The 27,599-nt window shown below is 44.4% G+C and overlaps 1 protein-coding gene across 1 annotated transcript in view; it reads left to right on the top strand.

Annotated features, from left to right (window-relative positions):
* Positions 1 to 1,096: 1,096 nt before the first annotated feature.
* The window catches only part of Yes1 (YES proto-oncogene 1, Src family tyrosine kinase), a 75,486-nt gene continuing 48,983 nt past the window's right edge, over positions 1,097 to 27,599 (top strand). Inside the window, exon 1 of the mRNA XM_045134973.1 lies at positions 1,097 to 1,140. The gene's annotated coding sequence lies outside the window, so the exon portion shown is untranslated. The remainder of the gene's footprint in view (positions 1,141 to 27,599) is intronic.

Genomic DNA, 27,599 nt, shown 5'->3' on the forward strand with positions numbered 1-27,599 from the left:
GACCTACAGTCAACAGGAAGCTCCAGGGGCAGGGACAGGATCCCAGCGTCGGAAAGCGGCCAGACGCGAACGTTTTTGGACGGCGACCAAGGTGTCAGTACCGCCTTCCTGGCTGAGCTTTTGCTTTTTTTTTTTTTTTTTTTAAATTTTAATTTTGAGAAAGAAAGAAAGGCAGATAGAGGAAGAGAATGGGCGCGTGCGCCAGGGTCTGCAGCCCAGATGCATGCACCCCACCTCCCTCTCCCCCCCCACAGTCCCCCCCGTGCATCTGGCTTTACGTGGGTCCTGGGGAATCGAACTTGGGTCCTTAAGATTAGCAGGCAAGCCATCTCTCCAGCCCAGGGGTTGAGGTTTATTTTATTCTATCTTATTTTTAACTCTAGGCGACAAGAGTGCGGAAGCCCAGGGACAGACACCCACCCCCATGCAAATACCGCCCAACGCCGAGCGGGCCCCCGGGGGAGGAGTTGGGTGCAAAGGCGCCGAGCAGGTCGGGGGAGCCGGGGAGCCGAGAGGGGGGTTGCGGTGGGCAGGGGGAGCAGCGCCGTCTCCCTACGCGATTGCCACCCGCTCCCCGCACAGTTCCCCCCCTCCCCGGGCCCCGCCGCCATGTTGGCTCGGGAGACGTGACCCCCCCCTCGCTTCCCCCCCTTCCCCCAGGGCACCCGCGCGCGGCACGCACAGAGCGGACCCCCAGGGCTCGGGCTCGGGGTCCCGGAGGGGGAGGGAAAGGCGCGCGCACGCCGGAAGGTTCGGCCGGGCGGACGGCGCGGCGCGAGTTCCGGTGAGCTGCCGGGCAGGCGCGCGCGCGCGCAGGTAGCGCAGCCCCCGCCCCACGCCGGCCTGGGCCAGGAACCGAGGGGCGTGGCCGGCCGCGGGCGGAGCGGTGTATGTGTGTGTGTGTGTGAGTGTGTGTGAGTGAGTGTGTGTGTGTGTGTGTGTGTGTGTGTGTACGCGCGGAGGGGGGGGGAAGAGCCCGGGAATTCCCTCCTCCTCCTCCTCCTCCTCGAGGGAACGCGTCCCCGGGCCGCCGCCGCCGACACCCGGACGACGTGCAGGAGGGAGAGCGCCCCGCGGGCGTCGCCTCGGCCCGCCGCCGCCGCCGCCGCCGCGACCCATGCGCGCGCGGCCGGAGCCCAGGTAAGCGCCAAGCCCGAGCCCCGCCGACCGGGGAACGGCAGGACCCCGCGGACCCGGCGGAGCCGCGGACACGCTTAGGCCCCGGCGCCCGTCCTCCCCGCCGTAGCCGGGAAGTTGAAGGAGGGGGAAAAAAAAACCCTAAAAAACTTCTCCCCTCGGCCCGGCCCGGCTCGGCTCGGCTCGTCCCCGGCGGGCGTGTCTCCTGGCCCCGGGCGAGGTCGCGGTGGTGGTGGTGGGAGGGGTGTGTGCGGACGACGACGACTACCTGGTTCGGTCCCCCGATCCCGGCCCCAAGTTCCCGTTGGAAGTCCCGGGACTCCCGCCCCGCCCCAGCCCGAGCAAGGGCCGCAGGGGAGCTGCGGGTTTGCCCCGTGCCGCCCCCGAGGCTGGGGTGCCGGGGAACGGACCCCTCGGCTTCTTGCCTCGGTTTGATTGAAAACCACGACATGTTGGAAGTTTTCCTTTGTTTTGGGGGGGGTGGTGGAGATGCCACTTTCACGGTCTTGTTGTCAGCCCGCCTCCGGTTTGGTTCGGTTCCCCCTTGTCCGCAATGTGCTAAAAGGAAATGTTGTTTGAAAGTGTGTTTTCTTCTCTGATTGCTTCCAGCTTTTTTTTTTTTTTTTACTTTATTGGGCTCGGGTAGAGTTTTTTTTTTTTTTTTAAATAAATAAAAAGTTGAAAAACCATGTCGGGTAATAGGGACTGCTTTAGTTTTTGCAGTGAATGGGACTCTGGTGTAGTTCCGGTCTGGTTGAATTGTGCTTTGCGTAGTTAATTGGAACCGTCATGGAATAACACGCTGAAAAAGTCTACTAGAGAAGCACTTTGCATCTGTGACACGTTCCACGCGTGCGTTTTCACATAAGTAACATTTGTGCATTGTAACTGTAGCGTTTACTGTGCCCAAAGTATTTTGGTTAAGTCAGAGTGTATTTAACATATCCTGTTAGGCTAAGGAAAATAATACTAAATGTGTACCTGTCAGTTGTATGTATTTAAGGAACCGTGCGTGTTAAATCTGTTATCTTAACTAGCACTGTGCTTATATACAGTGGATAAGGGTCCTTGAATGGACAGATGATGAAGGAATGCCTTCAGTGATCTGAGGCTCAGTGAAAGGGCGCTTGCCTAGCCGTCACAAGGTCCTGGGTTCGATCCTCAACACAAGGAGAGAAAAAACACACACAAAAAAGCCAATTGTCTTTTTATGTATCACATATGATATTCATATAGACACTCTGTAAGAAAGTTGTTCCCCAAGGTTATTTTTTCCCTTAGAATATGACACCTCTGCCATGTCAACATGCTCTGTATCTTGATTTTTTTTTTTTTTTTCAAGTTAGAGTCTCGCTCTAGTCCAGGCTGACCTGGAACTCACTATGTAGTCTTAAGGTGGCCTCAGATACTGCGATCCCTCTACCTCTGCCTCCCAAGTGCTGGGATTAGAAGGCGTGCACCACCACGCCTGGCTTGTATCTTGATTTTTGGGTACTAGCTGAGCCTCAGTGAAGAATAGTTGACATTTCAGATGGTACACCTTTTTGCTTACCCGCTAAACCATCTCTCCAGCCTGGGTGCACATTTTTGAAAAACAAAACAGTTGTCCTTTTTTTTTTAAGGTACTTAAAATATTTTATTAATTTATTTGAGAGCAAGCAAAAGAGGCAGAAAGAGAATGGGGGCACCAGCGCCTCCAGCCACTGCAAACAAACACCAGATGCATGCACCACTTATGTGGATACTGAGGAATTGAACCCAGCTGGGTCCTTAGGCTTCTAACCACTAAGGTATCTTTCCAGCCCCGGTATTTTTGTTTATTTATAAGCAGAGAGAGAGAGAGAGAGAGAGAGAGAGAGAGGGAGGGAGGGAGGGAGGGAGGGATAGATAGAGATAGATAGATAGATAGATAGATAGATAGATAGATATTGGTTGATTGAGAGGCTGAGAGAATGGCTGTGTCAGGGCCTCCAGCAGCAGCAAACTCCAGATAGATGCCACTCTATGCATCTGGCTTTACATGGGTACTGGAGAATTGAACTCGGATCATTAGGCTTTGCAGACAAATGCCTTAACCACTGAGCCATTTCTCCAGCCCAACAACAATTGTCTTTGATCACTTAGGTACAAGACAGCTCATATCCATGTTTCCATGATAAAAGATAAAAAACATACTTAAAGCATGTACTTTGCCATAACCACCATAATGTTATAATAGCTTCAATTTTGCAGCTAGTTTTTGCTGACTTCATAAACCACAAAATTGACTAAAAGTGAAATTACAGACTTGACCTGGGATAGGTGGAATTTGTCTTATGGTCAAAGTATAATATTAGTACATTGTCAAAAACAATTTTTTTAAGTTGAGGAACTCTTCAAAGCTGAAAAAAAATGGAGTTTCATGTACACAAAATTCTACTTTATTGTCTGTGATGATAAAAGGATAAATATGCTCGTAAAATACCAACGACCCACTATCAATAAAATATAACCAACCCACAGTAGAAGATACGTTTATTCGAAGTTCACATTTACGTCATTTTAGACAGTAGTTTAGAAACTGAGTAAATTTTCTCTAAAAATATACTTAGCCCTAAATCTACTGAGTCACTTCAATGTAGGCATCATTTCTTAGTCTTGTTATCCTTTTAACAGGAAAGAAACCTTCTCGAAAAGTGTGAACAGCATTAGCTCACATTAAGCTCTGAGGTCCAGGAACGCACACCTGTGTGATAAAACTACATTTTAAAAGAGAGGAGGCTGTGACTAGGATCTGGGCTTTGAAGTGGTGGCAAAGTCTTTTTAACCTAGTCACAGGGATGTTGGGCTTAGTGTAATTCATTAAGACATACATTTGTTTGGGGTATTTTTCTATAGCTGAGTTATTTTGCATGAAACTGTTTTTTTTTTTTTTCCCAAGGTAGGGTCTCACTGGAGCCCAGGCTGACCTGGAATTCACTACGTAGTCTCTGGGTAGCCCTGAACTCACGGTGATCCTCCTACCTCTGCCTCCTGAGTGCCACCACGCCCGGCTTTTTTTCTTTCTTTTTTTTTTTGAGGTTGGTCTCACTCTAGCTCAGGCTGATCTGGAATTCACTATTTAGTCTCAGGGTGGCCTTGAACTCACAGAGATCCTCCTACCTCTGCCTCCCGAGTGCTGGGAGTAAAGGTGTGCGCCACCACGCCCGGCTTCAGTTTTGTTTTTGTAGACCAGTAATGCTTTTTAGAGGATCAGTAATTTTGCCCTTAGTTTTAATTCTCTTGTGAGATAAGTTTTTACTTTTAACTTTAGGAAGATGGATGTAGTGACTGAAGGAATAATACCACTTTGTTCCAAAGAAGCAATGATGGTGGTGTTGGGGTTCCGACATCCGGAGACTGGCCGCGGCACTGCGGGGTCTGTCCTGGGTGATGGCTTACTGCTGTTTCAGGGCCGGTCCCGGAGCTGTGCGTTGTAACAGGGCGTCGAAGGAGATTGCGGCTGTGCCAGATTCTTATATCACAGGAACTTCGTCGTGTTACGAAGGTGGTGTTTGTGATTATGGCTTTGTTGTGAGAATATTTACAGGAAGTTTTTGTAAGATCTTCATTGTTCAGAAGGCTACATGGTTCAGGTCACCTTCAGTTCACATTTAAACAGGTTTAAATAGAATACAAGTTCTCTCTTTTGTCAAAGTACATTTGCTGTTCTGCAAAGGAAATCATCGGTTCCTATGAAAGGGCCACAGTTTGTGCGTGGCTGCGCGAGGAGACGTGGTTTCTCCCCTCTGGCTCTCAGCTGCTCCGGTCCACAATTAGGCTGAGCATTGCCGGGCTGCAGCTGCTGGGTGATGATGAGCCGACCAGCTTCTCTCTTAACTCAAAGGCACATCTAGCAAAAGGAGCTATAGTAACAGCCCCGGGGTGGGGGGTTGAGGGAGAGGAGCGGTGCTGCTGCCAGGAGCATTTGAGCATGTCTGTGCCAAGGAGTCCTCCGCGGTGGAGCTCCTGCTGACTTGGAACTAGCCGGCTGGATGGTGGTATGTCCTGATCTGAGTTGAGTTTTCTTTCAGATCTTGAAACCCACTGCAGCAAAGACAGAATCCTGTAATTTCAGAATGTAGCACAGCATAATGTACTGATGGCCTGAATTACAAGCCTCAGTTCCTCAGCTCCTCCCTGCCCCAAACCCAGGTAGCAGTGCCCTTCAGCTTCCTTTGCATGGGGTTGATGGTTTCTTTAAACACATGCCATAGACTCCATTCTGCTTATTTAAGTAACTTAATTTATTTATTTTGCTTTTTCGAGGTAAGGTCTCACTCTAGCCCAGGCTGACCTGGATCTTACTCTGTAGTCTCAAGCGGTCATCAGACTCAGTGATCTTCCTACCTCTGCCTCCTGAGTGCTGCGATGAGGTGTGTGCCACCATGCCTGCCTTGCTTTTATTTTATTTTATTTACTTTGGTATTTCAAAGTAGGGTCTTGCTCTAGTTCAGGCTAACCTGGAATTCACTATGTAGTAGTCTCAGGGTGGCTTTGAACTCATGTGATCCTTGAGCGTTGTTAAGTATACATTGACATTAGGCCACATACTTAGCAAGACTATTTTCTTCCCACAAAACTCTCATGACAAAGCACATTTTTCCTTGCATTATAATTATTTCTGTCCACGACTGTCATCCTTGACAGCATTCCTGTGGCAAGGAACTTTTTATTTGAGGCAGGATCCTGCTGTAGGTTAACCTAGAATTCACTCTGTTGCCCAGACTGACCTTGAATTTATGGTGGTCTTCCTACCTTACCCACCAAAGTGCTGGGATTATAGATAAGAGTCATTATGCCCTGCTTGCAAGGAGCTATTTTATATTAATCTTTGAGAACATCTCCTAGTACAACAAAAAAAGGGAATCTTGGATTAAATATAGGAACGTGGTTCTTTCTGTGTATGGTTTTTCATCCACAGCAAATAGTTCAGATACACCTTTACTTAAATTGAACAAAACTTCCTTGGTGCTTTGCCATAGGCTTTTGCACATGTGAATTTATTTAAAGGTCATTTAAAAATTTCTACATAAACAAGAAACTCGTTTTATTTGAAATACACACACATATAGTATAATTTTTGAAGGTAGGGTCTTGCTGTAGCTCAGGCTGACCTGTAATTCATTATGTAGTCTCAGGCTGGCCTCGAACTCAGAGTGATCCTCCTACCTCTGCATTTGCAGTGCTGGGATTATAGGCATGCACCACCATCCATGCCCAGTTTAAACATTTTTTTCTGTAAAAGTTTTTTAAAATTTTTTATTAGCATTTTCCATGACTATAAAAAAATATCCCATGGTAATTCCCTCCCTCCCTCCAAAATTTTTATTTATTTATTTGTCAGCAGAGAGAGAGAAGAGAACAGACATCATAGACACACCAGGGCCTCCCCCCACTACAAGCTCCAGATGCAGGCACCCCTTTGTGCTTCTGGCTTTATGTGGGTACTGGGGAATCAAACTTGGGTTGTTAGGCCTTGCAGGCAAGCGCCTTAACTGCTAAGCCATCTCTCCAGCCCAGTATTTTTATTTGTGTGCTCATGTGTATGCCAGGCACTCTTGGTGTTGCAAAAGAACTCCACTTGCATGCGCTACCTTTTGCATCTGGTTTTTTATGTGAGTACTGGGAGTTGAACCTGGGCCGTCAGGCTTTGTGGGCAAATGCCTTTAATCACCATCATCACTTTGTAGTTGAGTTTAAATTAGACTTTTATTTAGTTATTTATTTTGATTTTTCAAGGTAGGGTCTTGCTGCAGCCCAACCTGACCAGGAATTCACTCTGTAGTCTCAGGCTGGCCTTGAACTCATGGCCATCCTCCTACCTCAGTCTCCCAAGTGCTGGGATTAAAGGTGTGTGCCACCACGCCCGGCTAAGAAAGCTTATTTTAAAAGAAGTATTTTTACAGTCTTAGCGAACATAAAAAGTCAAAGTTATATAAAAAAAATCCTAGGTTGTTTTCTGGAATATATTTGGTATTGTATCATGCTAATCATGACAATCAGTATTGTAACTTTGGTTTGTTTGTGCCTAGTATAAGAAGGAAGGGAGTCCCAGCTTGCTGTAGTGTGCGGAAGGAATGCATAGTTCATGGGACACATCTGCTGGGTTATTGGGGGTGGGGTGGGGACAGGAAGTGCTGGAGGAAAGGACTGGCCACTGAAACTTCAAGATTGTCTGGTTTTCAGCAGCCATGTCCTTGCAGTGTATAGACTGAGGTGATTTTCAGCTTGTAACGGAATGTGCACTTCTTTCTAACTTTTCAAACTTCCAGTACATGTCGACTGAGGTGGAGATGATGGCTTCATCTATAAGTTAATACTTGTAATTATTCCCTGGCAAGTTTATTGATCTCTGACCTTGGTTCTGATGTGATTACTCTTACCCATAAGGCTACTTTACAATAATAGCAGCATGACGTGTGCAGTGGAGCAGAGAAGGAAGCACAGTGTAATAAGGAAAGAGCTAGAAAGTCGAAACCTGTCTGGATCTCAGCTCCACTTCTCCAGTGACCCAGCAGTGGGACTTTGGTCAGTTGAGTAAACTTCCCAGACAAGAGGTGGTTGGGCAGGTGCTTTCTGGTTTTCTTTTCTTTTCTTTTTTTCAAGGTAGGATCTCACTCTGGCCCAGGCTGACCTGGAATTGACTGTGTAGTCTCAGGGTGGCCTTGAACTCATGGCAATCCTCTTATCACTGCCTTATAAGTGCTGGGGTTAAAGGTATGCGACCATGCCCAGCCCAGCCAGGACTGGGTTTGAATCCACATCTTTACTCTTTAGGAATAAGGAACAATGCTGGGAAGGAGTTCTTACTATTCTTAGTCTTTTAAATTCTATTAAAGTGTACCTTGAATTGAGAGCAGAGATGAATTTCAATCACTTCTACTTTTTTTTTCTTTTTTAGTTGGGTTTACCATGTAACCACGTAGCCCAGACTAGTCTTAAACTTTTGCTGTTAGGCTGCCTAGTACTGGGATTACAGGAGTGTGCCACCATGCCTGCCTTTTACACCCGTCCTTCTTCCCTCTGTTTCTCTCTGTCCTTCCCCTGCCCTTCCCCTCATCTTTGCTCCTCTTACCCCTCCCTTCCCCTTTTCCTTTCCCTCCTCCTCTTTGAGTTTATACTAGAAGATGATACAGAGATCTTTCTTTAAAATGTTCAGGACTGGAAGAGATGGCTTAGCGGTTAAGGTGTTTGCCTGTAAAACCAAAGGACTCAGGTTCGATTACCCGGGACCCACGCTAGCCAGATGCACAAGTGGGTGCACACGTCTGGAGTTCATTTACAGTGGCTGGAGGCCCTGACTTGCCCATTCTCTCTCTCTCCCTCTTTCTCTGTCAAATAAATAAATAAATAAAAATATTAAAATAGAATGTTTGGTCCAAATTAACAAACAATTGTTAGCAGGTTTTTTCAGTCAAGTTTTATTCTTTTTCTTTTCTTTTCTTTTCTTTTTCTTTTTCTTTTTCTTTTTTTTTTTTGCTTTTCAAGGTAGGGTTTCATTCTAGCCTAGGCTGAACTGGAATTTACTATGTAGTCTCAGGGTGGCCTTGAACTCACCATGATCCTCCTACCTCTACCTCCCGAGTTCTGGGATTAAAGGCGTGTGCTACCATGCCCAGCAAGTTTTTCTCTTCTTAAAAAATACTTTATTTATTTGAGAGAGAACATGGGCACGGCCAGGGCCTTTAGTTGCTGCAAAGGAACTCTGGATGCATGTGCCACCTAGTGTATGTGGCTTTACAGGCAAGTGCCTAACTGCTAAGCCATCTCTCCAGCACCTCCCTCCCATCAGATTTTTTTTTTTTTCTATCTAAGCTTAATTTCTGGGAGAATGAAACATGTAAAAAGATGTGGTATTACATTTACGGTAACAAATAACCCATAGGTTTAGGTGCTTGCTTGCAAACCCTTCTGTAGGTTTAGGGTCCTATACTCTCTGTAGTTTACATCAGGCTCCTCCTCCATGTACTAGTATTTCTTTTGGAGGGTGGTTTTTCGAGGTAGGCTTTTACTCTAGCCCAAGCTGACCTATGTTGTCTCAGGGTGGCCTCAAACTCATGGCAGTCCTCCTACTTCTGCTCCCCAGAGCTGGGATCAGAGCCTGCTCAACCACCTCAGCTAAGGTCAAATTGTATCTAGTTGTTGGTTTGACGTGTTTATTCTTGAGACAGGGTCTCACTTTGGCCCAGGCTGGCCTGGAACTTGCTGAAATTTGAGATAATCCCCCTGCTTCAGAAGGCTGAGTGCTGGGATTACAGGTATGTACCACCATAACCAGCTTCAATCTGTATTTCTTTTCCTTTTTTTTTTGTTTTTGTTTTTGTTTTTGTTTTCCAGGGTAGGGTGTCACTCTAGTTCAAGCTGACCTGGAACTCACTTTGTAGTCTCAGGGTGGCCTTGAACTCATGGCGATCCACTTACCTCTGCCTTCCAAGTGCTGGGATTAAAGGCATGTGCCACCACGCCTGGCTGTATTTCTTTTATTTATTTATTTATTTTGATTTTTCGAGATAGGGTCTTGCTCTAGCCCAAGCTGACCTGGAATTCACTATGTAGTCTCAGGATGGCTTCGCACTTACTGTGATCCTCCTACCTCTGCCTCATGAGTGCTGGAATTAAGGTGTGTGCCATCATGCCCAGCAATATATTTCTTTCTCTTTTTAAAAAAATTTTATTAGCATTTTCCATGATTATAAAAAAAAAATCCCATGTTAATTCCCTTCCTCCCACATATTTCTTTTTTGTTTTTAAATTTTGTTCATTTTTATTTATTTGAGTGTGACAGAGGGAGAAAGAGAGAGAGATAGAGATAGAGAGAGAGAGAGAGAGAGAGAGAATGAGAATGGGTGCACCAGGGCTTCCAGCCACTGCTAACAAACTCCAAATGCGTGCGCCCCCCTTGTGCATCTGGCTAACGTGGGTCCTGGGGAATCGAGCCTCGAACTGGGGTCCTTAGGCTTCACAGGCAAGCACTTAACCGCTAAGCCATCTCTCCAGCCCAGCCATATTTCTTTTTTTTTTTTTTTTTAATATTTATTTATTTACTTGAGAGTGACAGACACAGAGAGAAGACAGATAGAGGGGGAAAGAGAGAATGGGCGCTCCAGGGCTTCCAGCCTCTGCAAACGAACTCCAGACACGTGCGCCCCCTTGTGCATCTGGCTAATGTGGGACCTGGGGAACCGAGCCTCGAACCGGGGTCCTTAGGCTTCACAGGCAAGCGCTTAACCGCTAAGCCATCTCTCCAGCCCCCATATTCCTTTTATATGCATGCATTTATAGTATGTACTCAAATCATAATTTCCTGACTAAATGGTAAGTTCAATATTGCCTTTGTTTCTGATTGTATCATTTGTTTCTAGATAAGTTAGAAGAAATAGATGAAAGGTTTCATCTCTGTCACATACTTAAATATGTTGTATAAAGAGGTACTTTCCAATTTGATGTTTTAAAATAGTAATTAAAAAAAATTTTTTGTTCATTATTTATTTATTTAAGAGCGACAGACAGAAAGGCAGATAGAGAGAGAATGGGCGCGCCAGGGCCTCCAGCCACTGCAAACAAGCTCCAGATGATGTGCGCCCTCTTGTGCATCTGGCTAACGTGGGTCCTGGGGAATTGAGCCTCGAACCAGGGTCCTTAGGCTTCACAGGCAAGTGCTTAACTGCTAAGCCATCTCTCCAGCCCTTAAAATAGTAATTTTTTAGGTACGGGTTTACCTGCCATTCAAGGCTGCCTTTGGAGGAGACAGTGTGGCTCTTCCTATTGCTTCCTTCCCGAAGTTTTCATTGTCTTCCACACTGGTTTGTTCATGTAAATTCCTATTGTTACAGGAATCCCTCACTATCTGGAAGATTTCTCATCTAAAGCTTCAAATGGAATTTCTATTTGCTACTCTTTGCCACTGTGTTAAGTTCTTCCATTGACAATGTTTTCCTTCACCACCTTAGAAGCCTTTTCTTTAGGTTCCTTTAATTGCTTCACTGTCTCTGAGAATGTACCCTTTGTCCTCTCTCATGAGCTGGGATTTTGTTTTCTTGTGGGAACACCAGCTAGACTCTGCAGCACTGCTATCCCTCCAAGAATATCTACAACACAACTCCTTCATACAGCAGCCCAGTAGCTCATTACCTGTGCTTAGTAGGTTTTCACAGAGGTTGGGTGATAGGTTTTATACTTCTTGTTACTGTGCCAGCTTTAAGTGACGGCAGAGGCTGCCACCAGAATGTAAGCTGCATAAGGATACGAAGTTTTATTTTGATTACTGAAGTTTTTAAAAAATATTTTTTATTTTTATTTATTTAATTTATTGATTGAGTTTTGGTTTTTCGAGGTAGGGTCTCACTCTAGTCCAGGCTGACCTGGAATTCATTATGCAGTCTCAGGGTGGCCTTGAACTCACAGCGATCCTACCTTAACCTCCCCAGTGCTGGATTAAAGGTATGTGCCACCATGCCCAGCTGAAGTGCCTTTTTAAAGGTCATCTTACAGTACTTAAAATTTTTATTTTATTGTTTATTTTTATTTTTTCGGGTTTGAACAAGATTTATTATATCAACTCTTTTGTTTTGGTTTTCACTACTTGAAATTGACTCTAGAGCCTCCTCCTACTTAGGCAAGGGCTCTACCACTCAGCTATGTCCTTAGCCCCCTCTTTGATCTCTTATATACTTATTTTAATTTTGAGACAGGGCCTCACTAAGTTTCTCTGGCTGGTCTTGAGCTTTCTATTCTCCTATCCCAGCCTCTGGCATACCTGAGGTTATAGGCCTGAGCCACCATGCCCCCAGCTCATCACATCAATTCTAAAGTCACTGTGGTCTGTGTATTGGACTTGCCATTCACACACGTCCCTGGGAAGCTGCAGCCAGGCCCGAGGCTTGGTGACGTGTCACCACAGTTACTCACCTGGGCCAGCTCTGGAGCGGGTAGAGCGCCCTTTGCTGGGTAGAATGCCATAGCTCAGTGCTCTATCAGGACACTTTTATCTTCTGCTGAATTCCGTATTGCAGCCTGGAGGCTGTTGCTTGAGTATTTGTGTTGGGGGGAGTGTGCCAGAGCCTCTTGCCACTGCAGATGAGCTCCAGATGCATGTACCACTTTGCATCTGGCTTTATGAGGATGTCAGGGAACCAAAGCCAGGCTGTCAGGCTTTGCAAGCACTTTTAACTGCTGAGCCATCTTCTCAGACCCTGAAATTTTTTTGCTCTCTTTTTTATTACTATGATTAACAACATAATTTGTATGGCTACAACATGTGTTAGTACCCTCTTTCCCCTCATTCCTGCCCCCATTCTGCTGGGCACTCTTGTGGGGTTGCAGGTATTCCACATGGGCTTGGTTATGTGTTGTGGGAGCAGCAGTCAGTTATTTTTGGGTGAGGGCATGCCTCTGGGCATGTTGTCTCACCCTGTGGCTTTTAACAATCTTCCAGCCCTTTCTTATGTAAAATTCCCCCAGCATGGGTAAATTTCTCCCCTGCCCCCCTAGAGTCTCACTGTAGCCCAGGCTGACCTGGAATTCACTATGTAGTCTCAAGGTGGCCTCGAACTCATGCTGATTCTCCTACCTCTGCCTCCTGAGTGCTGGGATTAAAGACGTCCACCACTGTGCCCGGTTTACAATTTTTTTTTTAATCTTAGTCTTCATCCTACCCTCTCTAGCCCCTCTTTTCAGGTGCTCCCCCCTTACCCCTGTTGAAGGTTATATCTTTTAGTATAACTCCAAGGATAAAGGTTTTTATGGGACCAGTTAATTTTGGATTTAGTTTTGTCTTTGTCCCCCCCCTTCTCCTCCCCCAACCCTTCTATCCCTGTCGTCTGGGCCTTGAGATGCATATCAGCTATGTCAGCACCTCAAGCAGGTAGATCCAGGTAGGAATGGCGTGTTAGTGAGAGACTATGCGGTGTTTGTCTTTCTGTGATTGTGTGAGTTTGGCTAGTATAATCTGTTCCAAATCTGTCCATTTTTCTATAGATTTCATTGTTTTGTTTTTCCTTACTGCTGAGTACGCTTCCGTTCGGTAAATGTACCACAACTTTGTTATCCGTTCGTCCAGTGATGGGCACCTGTGTTGATTCCAGTTCTTAGCTATAATGCATTGAGTAGTTAGAAACATAGTTGAGCAATTATCACTGTAGTGATGCATGAAGCATTTAGGATAAATGCCCAGTAGGGAATCACTGGGTCTTTTGGCAGCTCTGTGTTCATCTTATTTAGGAATCTCCATATTGATTTCCATAGTGGTTGTACAAGTTTGCATTCCCACCAACAGCGGATGAGGGTTCCTCTTTCCCCCTTTCCCCTCATTCTCACCACCATTTGTTGTTGTTAGATTTTTTTTTTCAATGATTACCATCCTCACTAGAGTAGGGTGGAATCTCATAGTTGTTTTAATAGGCATTTCCCAAATACTTAGGGATGTTGAACATTTTCTTAAGTGTGTGTTAGCCATTTGTATTTCTTCCTCTGAGAACTCCCTATTCAGTTCTCTGCCCAGTTTTGGAGTGGGTTGTTTGATTTTTTTTAAAAAAAATTTTCAAGGTAGGGTTTCACTGTGGTCCAGGCTGACCTGGAATTCACCATGTAGTCTCAGGGTGGCCTTGGACTCATGAAGATCCTCCTACCTCTGCCTCCAGGTGCTGAGATTAAAGGCATGTGCTACCTACCATGCCTGGCTTGATTTTTTTTTTTTTTAATTCTTTAGTTTTTGAGTTCTTTGTAGATTCTAGATATTAGGCTTCCATCAGTGGTATAGTTGGCAGAAATTTTCTGCCATTCAGTGGGTAATCTGTTGGCTCTGCTTATTACCAGTATGTTTGCCTGTGCAAAAGCTTTTTAGCTTCATGGCATTCCATTGGTTGAGTGATTCTTTAATTTCCTGGACTACTGGGGTGTTGTTTAGGAAGTCTTTCTCCACTTATCGTGGAGAGTTCCTCCTAGTGTTTCTTCTAGTGGGAGAAGAGTTTCAGGTCTTACATTGAGGTCTTTAATCAATTTGGACTTAATTTTTGTGTATGGCGAGATGAGTGAGTCTAGTTTAATTTTCCTACATATGGCTATCCAATTTGTCCAGCACCATTTGTTGAAGATGCTATCTTTTCTCCAATCTACTTTATTGGCACCTTTGTTGAAGATCAGGTAGGTATAGTGTTTTGACCTAAGGTCCAGGTCTTCAATTCTGTTTCATTGGTCTGTGTTGTTTTTATGCCAGTACCATGCTGTTTTTGTTACTGTGTAAAATAGCTTTACATTGGGTATAGTGATACCTCCAGAGGTTGGTTGGTCTTTCTTTCTCTCTCTCTCTCTCTCTCTCTCTCTCTCTCTTTTCTTTTCTTTTCTTTTCTTTTCTTTTCTTTTCTTTTCTTTTCTTTTCTTTTCTTTCAGAGCGAAAGACAGCAAGAAAGACAGATAGAGGGAGAGAGAGAGAGAATGGGCGCGCCAGGGCCTCCAGCCTCCGCAAATGAACTCCAGACTCGTACGCCCCCTTGTGCATCTGGCTAACGTGGGACCTGAGGAACCAAGCCTCGAACTGGGGTCCTTAGGCTTCACAGGCAAGCACTTAACCTCTAAGCCATCTCTCCAGCCCTGGTCTTTTTTTTTTAATGGTTTTTCGACATAGGTTCTCACTCTAGCCCAGGCTGACCTGGAATTCACTATGGAGTCTCAGGGTGGCCTCGAACTCACAGCAATCCTCCTACCTCTGCCTCCCAAGTACTGGGATTCAAGGTGTGCACCACCAGGCCGGCCAGAGGTGTTTCTTTTGCTGAGATTATGTTTGGATATTCAAGGTCTGCTGGCAATACATATGAATTTTGAGATCAGTTTTTCTATCTCTGTGAAGAATTGTGATGGAATTTTTAATGGTATTGCATTAAATCTGTATATTGTTGTTGGTACAGTGCCCATTTTCACATGGAGCATGGGAGGTCTTTCTTTTTTTATTTATTTTTAATTTTTTTAATTTTTTAATGTTTATTAACATTTTCCATGATTATTAAAAAAAAAATCCCATGGTAATTCCCTCCTCCCCCCCCCACACTTTCCCCTTTGAAATTCCATTCTCCATGGGAGGTCTTTTCATCTTCTCAAGTCCCCTGTGATTTCTTTCTTGAGTTTATTTTTTTCTAATGTTTTCATTATATAGGTCTTTCATATCCTTGGATAGTCTTATTCCAGGGTACTTAATTTTTTTTTTTTTGTTACCATTGAAAATGGGACACCCTTGCTGATTTCTTTCTTTTTATATTTGTTGTTTGCATATAGAAAGGCTACTGATTTTTGTGCATTGATTTTGTATCCTGGTAACTTTCTGAAGGAATTAATCATCTTTAGGCGTTTTGAGATGGAGACTTTCAGGTCACTATGTATAGGATCATGTCATCTGCAAATAGTGCTAACTTGACTTCTTTCCAATTTGTATCTCTTTGATCTCGTTCTCCTGTCTTACTGCTTGGGCTAGGACTTCTAGTACTGTGTTGAAGAGCAGTGATAAGAGTGGTCACCCCTCTCTTGTTTCCAGTCTCAATGGGAACTTCTTGAGACTTTCCCCAGTACTATTTGGGCTTTTGGTGCTTTATATGTAGCCTTGTGTTGCGTAACCCTCCATGTCTATCCTCTCCAGTGTTTTGTTGATCATGAAGTGGTGTTGTATTTTGTCAAAGGCCTTCTCTGCATCAATTGAAATGATTATGTGTTTTTTATGGTTCAGTTTATTTATGTAGTATATATCGTTGACCTATATTGAACCATTTATATTGCATCCCAGGGATGAAGCCTACTTGATTAAGGTGGACAATGCTTTTGATGTGTTGTTGAATTCAGATTGTGAGGATTTTGTTCAGGATCTTTGCATCTAAATTCATCAAGGGGTTATAGGCCTGTAGTTTTTCTTGCATCTCTGTCTGGTTTTGGTTGGGGAGGATTCCTGCTCTCCTGTTAAGCAAAACAGTTTGAGAAAAATCGATTTCAGTTTAATGAAGGTTTGATAGGATTTGGCTGAGAAGCCATCCGGTCCTGGACTTTTCTTTTTGGTGAGGTTTTAATTACCTTTCCAATCTCCATGGATGTAATAGGTTTGTTTAGGAAATTAATCTGCTTTGAGTTTACTTTTGGTAAGTGGTATGTGACTAGGAATTCCATTTCTTCCAGAATATTTAATTTGTGGAGTAGAGGTTTTGTAATTATGTTCTTATGATTCTTCCAATTTAATTCATGTAAGTTGTGACCTCTCCTTTTTCATTTCTGATTTTTTAAAATTTGACACTTCTCTTTTTTTTCCTTTGATCAAATTGGCCAGGGGTTTATCAATCTTGTTTATTCATTCAGTGAACAAGCTCCTTTGTTTCATTAGTTTTTAAAAATTTTCTTCTTACTCTCCAATTCATTAAGTTCTGCTTTGATCTTGATTATTTATTTCTGTCTATAGTTCTTAAGGCTGGGTTCTTGTTTTTCCAACGACTTTAGGTAGACAGGTTATAATTTGAGATTGCTCTGTCTTTATTATGAAGGCATTTAGTGCCATGAATTTTCCCTTAGGACTGCCTTCATTGTGTCCCATAAGGTTTGGTAAGTTGTGTTTTCATTATCATTGAATTCTAAGCATTTTACATTTTCTTTTTTGAGTTTTTCCACAGCCCATTCATTGTTTAGCAGGGTGTTGTTCAGCCTCTAGGAGCTGGTGAAGTTCCTGATGTGCCTCATGTTCATTTCTAGCTTTAAAGCATTGTGATCTGATACGATGCAGGAAGTCACTTCAGTTTCCTGAATTTATAGAAGCACATTTTATGGCATAATATATGGTCTGTTTTGGAGAAGGTCCCAAGGGCTACTGAAAAAAATGTGTACTCTTAGAATTACAATGGAAAGTTCTGTAGATGTCCGTTAGGTCTAGTTGATCAATGGTGTTGTTGAGTTCTATTATCTCCTTATTGATTTTCTGCTTGGATGTATTGATGATAGTGGAATATTGAAGTCCTGAACTATGATGGTGTTGGTGTTTGTTTCTGTTTTATTGTCAAGTAGGTTTCATTTTATAAATTGTGGTACAGCTGTGTTTGGTGCATGTAGATTTATGATTGTGATGTGCTCATGTTGAATCATTCCCTTCATGATTAATAAGTGGCCTTTGTCTTTTTTTGGTTACTTTTGGTTTGATGTCTATTTTATCAGATATTAATATAGCAACACTTGGTTGTTTCTTATTTCCAATTGCTTGCAATATAATTTTCTATCCTTTCACCCTGAAGAGATGTCTGTCTTTAGTGTGAGGTGGGTTTCCTGAAGACTGCAGATAGAAGGGTTCATTTTTCTGACCCACCCCGTTAACTTACGTCTTTTGATGGTTGAGTTAAGACTGTTGCTGTTTAAGGTTGTGTGAGGGTTAATTTAATCTCTGCCATGACGGTGTGCTTTATGGGGTTTGGTGCTTTCTTGAGTTTTGTACTTTTTTTTTTTTTTTTTTTGGTTTTTCGAAGTAGGGTCTCACTCTGGTCCCAGCTGACCTGGAATTAACTCTGTCATCTCAGGGTGGCCTTGAACTCATGGCAATCCTCCTACCTCTGCCTCCCAAGTGCTGGGATTAAAGGCGTGCGCCACCATGCCCGGTTTGAGTTTTGTACTTTTTTGAGCATGCTCTAGTTTTGGTTATTGTGATCTGCTTCTTGGCTCTTGAGCTTGGTTATTTGACTGTTCTGTGTGGAGTATTCCCTCCAGTATTCTCTGCAGGTTTGGCTTTTGTTCATATAATCATAGAGTTGACCTTTTTCATGGAAAATTTTCCTTTCACCATCTCTTATGAAGGATATTTTCGCTGGGTGCAGTATATAGCTTGTGTTGGAAGTCATAGTTTTTGCACTTTGAAGTGTTCCATTCCAGGTCCTTTTTGGCTTTCAGGGTTTCCATTGAGAAATCTGAGGTAATTTTGATGGAATTGCCTTTGTATGTATGTAGTGAGTTGTTTCTTGCTGCTTTTAGCACTCTCTTTGTTTTCATTGTTATAGAGTTTTTACTATGATGACCTTGGAGAGTTTCTGCTTTGGGCCTGTCTGTTACTCTGTGAGCTTCTGGTATCTGCATCAGCCTCTTTTGAGAGACTGGCCTGGATTTCCTCTCCTTCTGGTATACCCATGATCTGGATGTTTGGTTGTTTTAGGGTATCCCACAGTTTCCGCATATTCTGTTTGTGTGATAGTTTGAATTTAGTATAGTTTTTTTTTTTTTTCCCAAGGTAGGGTCTCACTGTAGCTCAGGCTGACCAGGAATTCACTATGTAGTCTCAGAGTGACCTCGAACTCAAAGCAATCCCCCTACCTGTGCCTCCCAAAGGCTGGGATTAAAAGCATGTGCCACCACGCCCTGTTCAGCATAGTCTTTGTACTCCTAATCAATTTCTTCTGTTTTGTGGTCCAGCTCAGAGGTTCTGTCTTCCATATGAGTAACTCTGTTAGTGAGGGGTTCTAGAGAGGTTTTTAAAAGCTATATTTGATTTTTGTTTTCTGTTGTGTTATTTTGTATTGCGTCCATCTCTTTTGAGTATGATTTAGAAAAACAATAAGTTTTTATTTATTTATTTGCAAGCAGAGAACGATAGAAGAGGGAGAGAATGGGCATGCCAGGACCTGTAGCCACAGCAAATTCCAGACACATGTGCCCCTTGTGCATCCAGTTTATGTGGGTCCTGGGGAATCGAACCTTGTCCTTTGGTTTTGCAGGAAAATGCCTTAACTGCTAAGCCAACATCTCTCCAGCCTGAGGTCTAATTTTCTTGATCCTTCCTAGAATGCATTTGATCATGTCTTCATTAAGCTTAATAAGCTGGTTATTGAGATACTTTTAATTTTTGACTCACCTTCAATTAATTTATCTCTCTATTGAGGCTCTGACGTTTTCTTCAGTTAAATTAAGCCTAATGTCAAAAGCCGAGTGCTCTAAGAGATGATTTGGCTTGATGTCATTTATGCAATTTTTTTTCTTTTTGGCTTTTCGAGGTAGAGTCTCACTCTAACCCACACTGACCTGGATTTCACTATGTAACAGTCTCAGAGTGGCCTTGAACTCACAGCAACCCTCCTATCTCTGTCTCTCCCAGTGCTAGGATTAAAGGTGTGGCCACCTCACCCAGCCAGTTGTTGTTTCAGTGTCTGTTGATTTCTCTATGATTTCAGCAGAGGTTTCCATTGTGGACTAGGCATCCTTGGTAGAGATCTCTGAGTTCTCTGGCTTTTGTTGCTTTTTTTTTTTTTTTTTTTGCATTGTGGGCTACCCATCTTGGGGAAGCATTTTATTCTCTTGAGGGGGAAGCAAGTGTTTGTCCTTATAGGATCTTCTGAGAGTGTTTGTTCTCTTTTAAATGTGAACCAGATTAGAGTAGGGTGGGGTTATAAACACAGATGTGGAGATTGCAGGCATGTCAGAAGTACCTGGGGAACTGGAAGCTCTGCCCTACTCAGTCTACCTGCGCCCACTCTTTAGCACATGGGGCACGGGGTTGAGGAACCTGGAGCCAGCAAAGCCTGAGATCCAGGGCCAGGAGGTCAGCTCCTACAGTGGACCATGCCCCCTCTGGCTCTGGGGAATAGGGCTTTGAGTATCCAGGGCTAGTCAGTCGGGAAACCCAAGCAAAAGGCCTGCTTCCACAGCCCACACACAGGAACCAGGCTCCCCAAGTCAGTAGCAGGGGTACCCAGACCAGCAAACTTGGAGGGGGGGGAGCAAACCAGGAGTTCTGGCCAACTCACTCCGAGTACACACCCTCTGGAGTGGGGAGCTGTGAGTTGGGGACCGAGGGGGGCCATTCAATATGGAAGATAGAGCAATTGGGCCTCCTTCTGCAGCAAGCTCGCGGGGTCCAGGCGTTCTCAACCCAGCAGCAGGGGGACCAGGATGAGGGGACTGAGAGGTGGGGACGGGGACAGAGAGAGCTCTGAATTTCCTTTTTTAAAATTTTTTTCCTTTGGCTTTTCAAAGTAAGGTCTCATTCTGGCCCAGGCTAACCTGGAAATCACTGTGTAGTCTCAGGATGGCCTTGCACTCAGGGCAGTCCTACTTCTGCCTCCCAAGTGCTGAAGTTAAAGGTGTGTACCACCATGCCATGGGGTTAGGGGAGAGAGAATGGGCACACGAGGGCCTCCAGCCACTGCAAATAAACTCTAGACACATGTGCACCTTGTGCATCTTGCTTATGTGGGTACTGGAGGTGTGAACCGGGGTCCTTTGGCTTTGTAGGTAAGGGCCTTAACTGCTAAGCCATCTCTCCTGGAAATCCCCCCCAAACCCAAAACAAACAACCTCCCCCTCCAAAAAAACCCCCAAAAAACAGAATACTTTATTTTTATTTTTATTTTTTTTTTATTGTTTTGTTTTTTCGAGGTAGGGTCTCACTCTACCCAGGCTGACCTGGAATTTACTATAGTCCTAGGGTGGCCTTGAACTCATGGCAATCCTCCTACCTCTGCCTCCTGAGTGCTGGGATTAAAGGCGTGCGTCACCACGCTCGGCTCCAAAATACTTTTTTTCAAGGTAGGGTCTCACTGTAGCCCAGGCCGACCTGGAATTCACTTTGTAGTCTCAGGGTGGCCTTGAACTCACAGCTATCCTCCTCTTTTTTTTTTTTAAAACTTTTAATTGATAGCTTCCATAAGTATAGACAAAACATGACAGTTGCCTCCCTCTACTCCCATTCTCCCTCTCAAATCCACCCTCCATTAACTACCTTCCCCCTTCCATTAAGTCTCGCCTCTATTTTGACGTAATCATCTTTTCCTCCTATTACGAGGGTCTTGTGTAGGTGGTGAGGGGCCCTGGGAGGTCATGGATACCCAGGCCCTTTTGTGTGTGGAGGGGCAAGCAGTGCTACTCTTGCTAGCTCTTACAGTCTTCTTTTCTGAGGCAAAGTTTGCATCCCGGAGTTCGGGATGCCAGTATGCAGCCCAGAATACTTTGTTGTTGTTTTCAAGGTAAGGTTTCACTCTAGCCCAGGCTGACCTGGAATTCACTGTGTAGTCTCAGGGTTAATTTGAATTCATGGTGATCCTCCTACCTCTGCTTCCCAAGTGCTGGGATTACCTGGGAAAGCATCTGCCACCACAAGAATGCTGTGTGTGTGTGTGTGTGTGTGTGTGTGTGTGTGTGTGTGTGTGTGTATGTATGTATGTGTGAGAGAAGGGGGGAGGGAGGGTGGGAGGGTGGGAGAAATAATTGATACACAGGGCCTCCAGCCACTGCAGTCAAACTCCAGACCAATGTGGCCGTCTTGTGTGCATATGCAGCCTTGTGCACTGTGTCACCTTTTGCATCTGGTTTACTTGGGACCTGCAGTGTCAAATGTGAGCCTTTAGGCTTTACAGGCAAACTACTTAACCACTAAGCTATCTCTACCCCAAGAATACTTTTCATTTTTTCAGCACCACACCCAGCTACTTTTTTTTGTTTATTTGTTTTTTTGAACCAGTATCTAACTCTAGCCCAGGCTTACCTGGAAGTCACTCTGTAGTCCAGGCTGCCCTTGAATTCACAATGATCCTCCTAACTCAGTGATGGGACTAAAGGCCTGTGACACGATATCCGGCTCATTGTCTCTCCCTCCCTCCCTCTCTCTCTTTTTTTTTTTTTTGTTTTTGTTTTTTTTCGAGGTAGGGTCTCACTCTGGTCAGGCTGACCTGGAATTAACTCTGTCATCTCAGGGTGGCCTTGAACTCATGGCAGTCCTCCTACCTCTGCCTCCGAGTGCTGGGATTAAAGGGAATTGAGCTTGGGTTCGCAGGCAAGTGCTTTAACCACGAAGCCCCCAATTCTCCTTTCTCCATGCAGGGGGATGCATCCACCTGAGCATCTTCATTAGGGAACTGGGCACTGGCTGGCACATGGGCTTGCTTATCTGACGTGTGTGTGCTGACATCTTCCCCTTCAGGCCTGGCTGCAATGGAAGCCAGTGTGAGTTAGGCTGGGCCACTCACTCTAAGGCGCGGGTCGTCATTCAATCATAAAGAAAAGGTGATGCTTTCCCATGTTTTGTACTCACTCATCAGGCTTTTCTACTGTGTCTGCAAATACCACTTCCTTGTTGGCCTTGGCGGCAGGCATTGGGACCCTGGGTCCAGCATTGGGGGAGGAGCAGAAGGGGCTTGATGTCTTTTTTCCCTCCTCCACCATATACAGGGAATGTTAATGGGCCCAATATTGTGCAAATCTTGCACGGGTAATGACAGTCGCTTTGAGGTCATGAATGTGACAGGTACTTCTGTCCAACAGACAGCATTTCAAAGTACTCCTTCCTGTCCCATGGCTCTTAGATCCTTTCCACAACGTTCCCTGAGCCTTGGAGGGGTGATAGAAATGTCTTCAGTGTTCAGCACTTTGATGAGTTTTGAGTCTCCCTAATAGTCACTGCCAAATGCAGAAAGAAGCTTCTCTAACCAGAGGTGAGAGCAGCATTAATCTGTGGACATAAACATTAATATTTAGAGGGTAATTTGATGGGCATAGCATATCCATTTTGCCAAACTGCAGTAATAGCTTGCCTGCTAGGTCCTATGACCTTCCCAGCCAAAAGCTTTTAACTAGGTTTTCTATACCAAGCATGAATTCACTCCATGTAGGGACTCAAATGCAATCAGAGAGCAGTTGATTACCCCTGTAATAGTCATGCAGTGATTGCACCAGTTGGCACATCTTGCTTTACTGGTCAGTTGTGTAATCCACAGGGTCCACTGCTGATGACTTTTCTCCCTCAGCAATCTGCATAGCACTTTGCAGCACCATGACAGCTAGCTAAGTGGAAGGATGCTTTCAGGTCAGTTCCAGCTTGATTTCTTTGTTCTGCTGAAGCATATGGTGTCTTACACAGTAGGGTCTTACTATCTTGTTATGGTGGGCAGCCAAGAGCACTGGCAGTAGCCTGCAATATTTTGGTATTTTCAAAAGATTTATTTACTTACTTATGAGAGAGACAGAGGGAGAGGGGGGGAGAGAACCTGCATGCCATGGCCTCTAGACATTGCAGATAAACTCCAGAAACATGCGCCACCTTGTGCATCTAGCTTATGTGGAGAATTGAACCTGCGTTTTTTGGCTTTGCCAGCAAGTGCCTTAACCACTAAGCTGCCCTGGCTAGCGGGGAGTCGAACAAAGAAACGAGGGGAAATTTAACCTGAATGAAAGAAGGCAAACAGATACAAGAAGGAGACCATGCTAGGTGTTTGTCATGGCCTCAAGAGTTTATTCTTACATGTAGGTTTATATAGGGTTGTAGGGGGAAGGGGACGTGGCCAGGGCAAGGAGTTGTCAGGAAACCTAGAGGGGATGTAATTAGGTGTTCATCTAATCTTGCCTCACTGGCTTAACATCCTGACTGCACCAGGCTTCACATCCTGACCATAAACTGGCCTTTTGCAAAAGATAAGATGCTGTAAGCAGTCTGCTGACCGGTTCCAGAAGTACCTAACAGAAAGCGGGATGGACCAGCTTTCTGGGTAATGAGTCAGCTTATGAGCAGGCCCAGGCACAATGGAGAGGCTTTTGTCTATGGCTCCCGACACTAAGCCATCTCTCCAGCCCCTGGTATTTTGATATTAGAAGCAGAAAGAATATTTTTCTACCCAGAGATTTTTTTTTTCAGAGATTTAAAAAAAAAATATATCAATTTTCGAGTTGCACTCTTTCAGTGTAAGATGTTCCAGACCAATCTTGTAGTGCTTTGGAATCTTCCATTTATCCAAGGAGCATTGTTTCTTTTAAGCAAATGTGTGTGGATTGAATCATTCATTTTCTTTCTTTTTTTTTTTTTTTTTTTTTTTTTTTGGTTTTTCGAGGTAGTGTCTCACTCTGGTCCAGGCTGACCTGGAATTAACTCTGTAGTCTCAGGCTGGCCTTGAACTCACGGCGATCCTCCTACCTCTGCCTCCCGAGTGCTGGGATTAAAGGCGTGCGCCACCACGCCCGGCCCTGAATCATTCATTTTCAAAATCAAACTTGAGCTGGTGAGATGGCCTAGCAGTTAGACACTTACTTGCCTGCAAAGCCAAAGGACCCAGCTCAGTTCCCCAAGATCCACATAAAGTCAGATGCACAAGATGGCATATGTGTCTGGAGTGTGTTTTCAGTGGCTGGAAGCCCTGGTGCACTCAATCTCTCTGTCTCTTTCTACCTGCCTCTTTTTCTCTCTCAGATAAATAAATAAAAATAAAGTATTTAAAATGATATTGTATAACTGACCATTTGGATATATTAAAAAGAAATTGTAATCTTTACACATTTTTGGACCTACTAAAATAGAATTTTGTTTTGTTTTGTTTTGTTTTGTTTTTCGAGGTAGGGTCTCACTCTGGCTCAGGCTGACCTGGAATTCACTATGTAGTCTCAGGGTGGCCTCGAACTCATGGTGATCCTCCTACCTCTGCCTCCCGAGTGCTGGGATTAAAGGTGTGCGCCACCACGCCAAGCTAAAATAGAAATTTTATGTGTGATGATTTTACACTTAATTCTACTTAAACAAATGTTATGCAAAAATAAATACAACCCAATTCATTTGCAGTATTTGTTCATCTTGCTTTTTTTGGTTTTAATTGCATTTGTTGGCATTTTCAGACTATACTAACAATCGTTACAACTTTCTGTAGCTGGGTGTGGTGGTGCATACCTTTAATTCCCAGCACTCGGGAGGCAGAGGTAGGAGGGTTGCCATGAGTTTGAGGCCACCCTGAGACCCCACCTTGCAAAAAAGAAAAGAAAAACACTTTTTGCATGTATGTGGTGTGTGTGTATGCTTGTGCATGGAAGTCAGACATTGACATTGGGTGTCTTAATTGCTCTTTTCTATGCTTACTGAGGCAGGGTCTCTCACTGGGTTCAAAGCTTGCTGTCTCAGCTCATCTAGCCAGGAAGCTGTACCCAGAGTATTCTATGTCTTTGCCTCCTGCCCATGCCATGCCATGCCCACCCAGGATTTACAGTTGGCCTGGGAGCTAAACTCTGGTTCTTGCCAGGAAGAAGTGACACACGCCTGTAATCCATCACTCCGGAGGCAGAGGTAGGAGGATCACTGTGAGTTTAAGGCCAACCTGAGACTATAAAGTGAATTTCAGGTCAGCCTGGGCTATAGTGACACCCTAAAAATAAAGTAAAATAAAGAAAATAGGGCTGGAGAGATGGCTTAGCAGTTAAGACGCTTGCCTGTGAAGCCTAAGGACCCAGGTTTGATTCCCTAGAACCCTGTAAAGCCAGATGCCCAAGGTGGCGGCATGCATTTGGAGTTTGTATGCAGTGGTTAGAGCCACTATTGCACCCGTTCTTTCTTTCTCTCTCTCTCTCAAATAAAGAAATAAAATATTAAAAAAAAACTGGGCTGGAGAGATGGCATAGCACTTAAGGCATTTGCCTGCAAAGTCAAAGGATTCTCCGGGACCCACATAAGGCAGATGTATAAGGTGGCCCATGCTTCTGGAATTTGTTTGCAGTAGCTAGAAACCCTGGACTCTCCATTCCTTTTTGTTTTTATTTATTTTGGTTTTTCAAGATAGGGTCTTTCTGGTCCAGGCTGACCTGGAATTCACTATGTAGTCTCAAAGTGGTCTCTAACTCATGGCGATTCACCTACCTCTGCCTCCCGAGTGCTGGGATTAAAGGCGTGTGCCACCATGTCCAGCTTATTTATTTATTTGAGAGCAAAAGACAGAGAGAGAGAAATGGCCGTACCAGGGCCTCCAGTCACTGCAAACGAACTCCAGATGTGTGCTCCACCTTGTGCAACTGGCTCACGTGGGTCCTGGGGAACGAGCCTTGAACCGGGGTCCTTCACAGACAAGCGCTTAACTGCTAAGCCATCTCTCCCCCCCCATTCTTTATCTCTCTATCTGCCCCCTCTTTCTTTCTCTAATAAGTAGCATTTAAAAATATTTAAATAAATAAACAATCTTTGGTACTGATACTTACATGGCAAGCACTTTATCCATTGAGCCATCTCTAGTCCCTTGTTACAAATGATGTATCATAAATGTTGAAAGAGGCTGGGGATCGAGCTCGGTGATAGGGCACTTGTTCTGCATACATTAGACTCAGTTCAATCTCACACACCACAGGAAAAAAGGTGAAACCAAAAGGTTTTGTCTATCCTAAATGTGCTCTCATGTTACTGCTACAATACAAAACTGTTGACCTAGCGCTTGCCGGGCGTAACGGCCCACACCTTTAATCCCAGCACTCAGGAGGCAGAGGTAGGAGGATCACCGTGGGTTCGAGGCCACCCAGAGACTACATAATGAATTCTAGTTCAGCCTGGGCCAGAGTGAGATCTTACCTGAAAAAAACCAAAAAAACAAAAAACAGTCTTTATGATCTGCTCACCTCCTAAAGGGTCCCCTGGACCATTCAACCTCTTAATTCCTCATAATTTCAGTTATATGATTTTTAAAAATATTTTATTATTTATTTATTTGAGAGAGAGAAAGAGGCAGACACACAGAGAGCGTGGGTGTGCCAGGGCCTGTAGCCACTGCAAATGAACTCCAGACACATGTGCCACCATGTGCATCTGGCTTACATGGATTCTGGAGAGTCAAACATGGTTCCTTAGGTTTCATAGGCAAGTGCCTTAACCACTGCTTAAGCTATCTTTCCAGCCCCCAGTTGTAAGAGTTCTCCCTCCCCCCAAGGTAGGGTCTCATTCTATCCCAGGCTGACCTGGAATTCACTATGTACTCTCAGGGTGGCCTCAAACTCTTAAGTAATCCTCCTTTCTCTGCCTCCCAGTGCTGGGAGTAAAGGCGTGTGCCACCACGCCCGGCTCTCTTCTTTTTTTTCTGAGGTTGGGTCTCCCTCTAGCTCAGGGTGGCCTCCAACTCAGGGTGGTCATCCTCCCTTTGCCTCCAGAGTGCTGGGATCAGGCTCTGGGTTTTCTCTTCTGATCTTGAATTCCTTGAAATACCTTTATAACCTTAATTAAAGTTTCCCCCTTTGCTTAACCTGTCTCTAATTAGAGTCTGTCTTTATTGCCTGAAGCCTTAACTGAAGCAGATAACTGCTTTTGTTAGATAATAAAGTGGGTTTTGTTGATGTTTGTTTGTTTGGCTTTTTTTGTTTTGAGGTCCGGTCTCAAACTATCCCAAGGTAACCTGGAACTCACTGTGTAGCCAACATTGATCCTCCTACCTTTGCTCTCCTGAGTACTAGGATTTAAGCATGAGCCCCCATGCCCAGTGGGTTTCTTTTTACATATATAGCTTATAATTATTGATTTTGGGGGGAGGGTGAGTTAGGGTCTTGCTCTTGCCCAGGATGACCTGGAATTCATTATGTAATGATGGCCTTGAGCTCATAGCGATCCTCCTAGTTCTACCTCTCAAGTGCTGGGACTAAAGGCATGTGCCACCACACCCAGCTTATTTAATTGTGTGTGTGTGTGGGCTTCTTTTTTTTTTTTTTTTTTTTTAAGGTGCATTCATCCTTTA

The sequence above is a fragment of the Jaculus jaculus genome, chromosome 15 (assembly GCF_020740685.1).
Source record: "Jaculus jaculus isolate mJacJac1 chromosome 15, mJacJac1.mat.Y.cur, whole genome shotgun sequence".
Taxonomy (NCBI): Eukaryota; Metazoa; Chordata; class Mammalia; order Rodentia; family Dipodidae; genus Jaculus; species Jaculus jaculus.